The sequence below is a fragment of the Oncorhynchus mykiss genome, chromosome 26, assembly GCF_057628025.1.
Source record: "Oncorhynchus mykiss isolate SJ-2025 chromosome 26, ASM5762802v1, whole genome shotgun sequence".
In the NCBI taxonomy this organism is placed as follows: domain Eukaryota; kingdom Metazoa; phylum Chordata; class Actinopteri; order Salmoniformes; family Salmonidae; genus Oncorhynchus; species Oncorhynchus mykiss.
Genome location: NC_143047.1, coordinates 2,412,485 through 2,418,484, shown reverse-complemented (window position 1 = coordinate 2,418,484; position 6,000 = coordinate 2,412,485). Strand labels below are relative to the sequence as shown.

The window sequence follows — 6,000 nt, the reverse complement described above, 5'->3', positions numbered from 1 at the left end:
TAAGACAAGATAGTAACTACTAAAAAAATAATAAAAAATAAAAAATTGGATACTAAGAAATTGGGGCAAAAAAAATAACAAATAAAAAGGAATGGATATGCATATAACTATATGCATATAGCTAATGGTTTAGTTTTCTGGCTTCAAAGGTGTAATGTAAATGAAATGTTGTTCAAAATAATATAATGTATAATGTTAGTGTACTCATAAGCAAGCAGCTTCAAGTAAAGTGAAACACAGTAGGGTAAAGCTTTTTATTACAATCAACAGGTAAATACACTTCAATGTAGAGTAAATGTTACAGCACTTGTAAATGTAATTACACTGTACTTTCAATGCAATTGCATACTTCACAAGATATAGCACCACACCCCTCGACGCCCATCCACTGGGGGCCGTCCTGCTGCAGACAATCCCCTACTGCACGGAATTTTCCCTGCGAAGTCTCTCAAACTGCTGCTCAAGGTAGTCGCACACGGAGGCACTGCAAAGTCTGCATGTCTGGCACCAGGAGAAGGAAGCAGGAGGTTGACAAAGTACATGTGTTTAGCTTGTGACACACCTCGATGTGTTTCACCATGCTTTGGGGAGTATCATATGCTTAAGCACTATTGAGCACATGTGCAGCAATTACTGACCGACTTGACAGTTGACTTGACCGCTGACCTGCCATGATACTAGAGGTGGGGGGGTGGATATGCAGTTGTTGTTCAGTCACTGCATGAATATGAAATATGGGTTATGCAAATTCATAAGTTGTCAGTCTTTTCTTGCAGTTTTTCTTCCTCTAGTAAAACAAGTTTTTGTTGCTGTTGTTCAACCCCCACCAATAATTCACTAAAATGGACCACTATTACATATTGGCTTATGTGTTTTCATCCAGTAAAACTGTTAAGGAGTGTACACTAGCATACAAGAGCTGTTTTCAATCTTCAACTGAAAAGATGTCCTGTTATGATGTTGGCAAATACTGTTTGTGTGTGAGGTTTCTGAAAGTACAAAATAAAGAGGAATTATTAGTCATCAGAATACAATATCAGGATATAAAATAGTGTTATTATATTACAAAGCAGCGCAGCAAATTCAAATAATGATATAAAAATCAAACATTCATTAAATCACACATATAAAGATACTCAATTAAAGCTACACTGGTTGTGAATCCAGCCAACATGTCAGATTTAAAAAAAACTTTTGTCGAAAGCATAAGAAGCTATTATCTGATGATAGCACAATATCAACAAAGAGAGTAGCATATTTCAACCCTGTAGGCGCTACACAAAATGCTGAAATAAAATATAAAACATGCATTACCTTTGACAAGCTTCGTTTGTTGGCACTCCAATATGTCCCATAAACATCACAATTGGTCCTTTTGTTCGATTAATTCCGTCCATATATATCCAAATGTCTATTTATTTGACGCATTTGATCCAGAAAAAAACAGCTGCAAAAAAACGCAACGTCACTACAAAACATTTCAAAAGTTGCCTATAAACTTTGCCAAAATATTTCAAACTACTTTTGTAATACAACTTTAGGTATTTTTAAACGTTAATAATCGATCAAATTGTAGACGGGGCTATCTGTTTTCAATACAGGAAGTAAACAAACCATGCTCCTTTTTACGTCTTGCGCAACTGTCAATAGTGTAACGTTGTTCCAGGATGTGTTTCTTCTTCGTTGCACAAATGGATAACCTCAACCAAATTCCAAAGACTGGTGACATCCAGTGGAAGCGGAAGGAACTGGTGCCTAAGAAGTATCCCTTGGCAAAGACAACACAGGGAACAGTCAGATGCAAAAATAATAATAATCTGAACAGTTAGTCCTCTGGGTTTTGCCTGCTACATAAGTTCTGTTATATTCACAGACATGATTCACACAGTTTTAGAAACTTCAGAGTGTTTTCTATCCTCATCTACTAATAATATGCATATCTTATATTCCTGGCATTCCTGGAAGTTGAAATTGGGCACACTATTGATCCAAAAGTGGAAATGCTGCCCCCTATACCTTATTAAGAACAAATTCTTATTTTCAATGACGACCTAGTAACAGTGGGTTAACTGCCTTGTTCAGGGGCAGAACGACAGATTTTTACGTTGTACTCATGTGTCTCATGTGGCATTACACTTTAATGGAAGGTGCCACAAAAGTTTGAGTTTGTCTGTTGTTGCTATTTGCACTGTAATGCATTGTAAATATGTTAATATTTAATAAAACACTTAGCCTATATTCAGTCAGCAAAATAGGCTTTTTAAAATTCAAAACACATTGAGTAATCAAAGTAATAATTGACAGATTGATTAATAAAATAGCTGTTAATTGCAGCTGTAAAAACAGTACTCAAAACACATTTGTAACAGCTTTTACTTAATTTGCAGGAATAATGTAGGCTCACAATCAAAAATTAGGGCAGCAGAGGTGGTGCAAGACTCCACAGTTGTGCCATGCTGCCCTTCCCGGCCTGCCACCATGAGAAGTAACCTAAATACCTGTAGGAAAAACTGGTCGGGATGGGTGGCAAAGCAAGCTAAAAGTTTAAAATCTTTGAGAGACCCTTTAAGCTGTCCTGTAAATAATGCATGAAATATCCCAAAAGCCTAATTATTACAGTTTGTAAGTGTGCTAAAATTTCCTCAGAGTGAATATAGGTAAACGAAGCTGGTGGCTTTTTAAGTGTCAGTTGATGGACAACTGTAACAATCACAATGTACCTCTCAACTTTCTCAGGCTTTTCGTCATTCTTGTCAGGGTCCTTGCGCTCCGTGAAATGCCATTCTCTATCATATCAACTTGCCTCAAGTGTAGCCCCTGTGCAAATCTGCAATATTGCAACAAAGAAATTAACAAGTCATATAAAAAATATGACAATAGGAACCCAAATCTTTTTTCCATAAATTAAGCCCACGATAGGCCCCAGACTCAACCCATTGAGATACAGCTGTTGGTAACACAACCTTAACTTGCCCTTAAACCACATTCTCTTTAGCCTGAAGAGACCTGCTCGCCATACCTTGAAGTGGTTCTGTACTAACCTATACCTCGGAACACAAACTAACATGTAATTACTTAGCAGGGAGCCCTACACTCACCAGTACCTTGTGTATGGTTGTTATGCTTCATTTTATTAGGGGCTGAAAGAGCATGGACTTTCTGTGGGTGACAGCTATTAAGGACAACAAAGACAAGGTATTGGAGTGGCCATCACAAAGCCCTGACCTCACTCTTATAGAAAATTTGTAGGCAGAACTGAAAAAGCGTGTGTGAGCAAGGAGGCCTACAAACCTGACTCAGTTACACCAGCTCTGTCAGGAGGAATGGGCCAAAACTCACCCAACTTATTGTAGGAAGCTTGTGGAAGGCTACCAGAAACGTTTGACAAGTTAAACAATTTAAAGGCAATGCTACCAATACTAATTGAGTGTATGTAAACTTCTGACCCACTGGGAATGTGATAAAATAAATAAAAGCTCAAATAAATCATTCTCTCTACTATTATTCTGACATTTCACATTCTTAAAATGAAGTGGTGATCCTAACTGACCTGAGACAGGGCATTTTTACTAGGATTAAATGTTAGGGTCTTGTAGATGACATGGAGCCAGTGGGTTTGGCGACGAGTATGAAGCGAGGGCCAGCCAACGAGAGCGTACAGGTCGCAATGGTGGGTAGTATATGGGGCTTTGGTGACAAAACGGATTGCACTGTGATAGACTGCATCCAATTTGTTGAGTAGGGTATTGGAGGCTATTTTGTAAATGACATCGCCAAAGTCGAGGATTGGTAGGATGGTCAGTTTTACAAGGGTATGTTTGGCAGCATGAGTGAAGGATGCTTTGTTGCGAAATAGGAAGCCAATTCTAGATTTAACTTTGGATTGGAGATGTTTGATATGGGTCTGGAGGGAGAGTTTACAGTCTAACCAGACACCTAAGTATTTGTAGTTGTCCACGTATTCTAAGTCAGAGCCGTCCAGAGTAGTAATGTTGGAGAGGCGGGTAGGTACAGGTAGCGATCGGTTGAAGAGCATGCATTTAGTTTTACTTGTATTTAAGAGAAATTGGAGGCCACGGAAGAAGAGTTGTATGGCATTGAAGCTTGCCTGGAGGGTTGTTAACACAGTGTCCAAAGAAGGGCCAGAAGTATACAGAATGGTGTCGTCTGCGTAGAGGTGGATAAGAGACTCATCAGCAGCAAGAGCGACCTGATTGATGTATACAGAGAAGAGAGTCGGTCCAAGAATTGAACCCTGTGGCACCCCCATAGAGACTGCCAGAGGTCCGGACATCAGACCCTCCGATTTGACACACTGAACTCTATCAGAGAAGTAGTTGGTGAACCAGGCGAGGCAATCATTTGAGAAACCAAGGCTGTCGAGTCTGCCGATGAGGATGTGGTGATTGACAGAGTCGAAAGCCTTGGCCAGATCAATGAATACGGCTGCACAGTAATGTTTCTTATCGATGGCGGTTAAGATATAATTTAGGACCTTGAGCGTGGCTGAGGTGCACCCATGACCAGCTCTGAAACCAGATTGCATAGCAGAGAAGGTATGGTGAGATTCGAAATGGTCGGTAATCTGTTTGTTGACAGAAAGGCATGGTAGGATAGATATAGGTCTGTAGCAGTTTGGGTCAAGAGTGTCACCCCCTTTGAAGAGGGGGATGACCGCAGCTGCTTTCCAATCTTTGGGAATCTCAGACGACACGAAAGAGAGGTTGAACAGGCTCGTAATAGGGGTGGCAACAATTTTGGCAGATAATTTTAGAAGGGTCCAGATTGTCTAGCCCGGCTGATTTGTAGGGGTCCAGATTTTGCAGCTCATTCAGAACATCAGCTGAGCAGATTTGGGAGAAGGAGAAATGGGGAAGGCTTGGGCGAGTTGTTGTGGGGGGTGCAGTGCTGTTGACCGGGGTAGGAGTAGCCAGGTGGAAAGCATGGCCAGCCGTAGAAAAATGCTTATTGAAATTCTCAATTATGGTGGATTTATCAGTGGTGACAGTGTTTCCTATCTTCAGTGCAGTGGGCAGCTGGGAGGAGGTGTTCTTATTCTCCATGGACTTTACAGTGTCCCAGAACTTTTTTGAGTTAGTGTTGCAGGAAGCAAATTTCTGCTTGAAAAAGCTGGCCTTGGCTTTTCTAACTGCCTGTGTATAATGGTTTCTAGCTTCCCTGAACAGCTGCATATCACGGGGGCTGTTCAATGCTAATGCAGAACGCCATAGGATGTTTTTGTGTTGGTTAAGGGCAGTCAGGTCTGGGGAGAACCAAGGGCTATATCTGTTCCTGGTTCAAAATTTCTTGAAAGGGGCATGTTTATTTAAGATGGTTAGGAAGGCATTTAAAAAACATATCCAGGCATCCTCTACTGACGGGATAAGATCAATATCCTTCCAGGATACCCCGGCCAGGTCGATTAGAAAGGCCTGCTCGCTGAAGTGTTTCAGGGAGCGTTTTACAGTGATGAGTGGAGGTCGTTTGACCGCTGACCCATTACGGATGCAGGCAATGAGGCAGTGATCGCTGAGATCTTGGTTGAAAACAGCAGAGGTGTATTTAGAGGGCAAGTTGGTTAGGATGATATCTATGAGGGTGCCCGTGTTTTCAGCTTTGGGGTGGTACCTGGTAGGTTCATTGATAATTTGTGTGAGGTTGAGGGCATCAAGTTTAGATTGTAGGATGGCTGGGGTGTTAAGCATGTTCCAGTTTAGGTCACCTAGCAGCACAAGCTCTGAAGATAGATGGGGGGTAATCAGTTCACATATGGTGTCCAGAGCACAGCTGGGGGCAGAGGGTGGTCTATAGCAGGCGGCAACGGTGAGAGACTTGTTTTTAGAGAGGTGGATTTTTAAAAGTAGAAGTTCAAATTGTTTGGGTACAGACCTGGATAGTAGGACAGAACTCTGCAGGCTATCTTTGCAGTAGATTCCAACACCGCCCCCTTTGGCAGTTCTATCTTGTCTGAAAATGTTGTAGTTTGGAATTAAAATGTCT

At 41.2% G+C, this 6,000-nt stretch overlaps 1 long non-coding RNA gene across 1 annotated transcript; it reads right to left on the bottom strand.

The window, feature by feature from the left end:
* Positions 1-240: 240 nt before the first annotated feature.
* Positions 241-3,061, bottom strand: LOC149971347 (uncharacterized). The gene is made up of 3 exons (XR_016492134.1): positions 1,615-3,061; positions 1,315-1,447; positions 241-989 (listed from the first exon to the last, which is right to left on the bottom strand). It is a non-coding gene; the product is annotated as an uncharacterized LOC149971347 (long non-coding RNA).
* Positions 3,062-6,000: the final 2,939 nt, after the last annotated feature.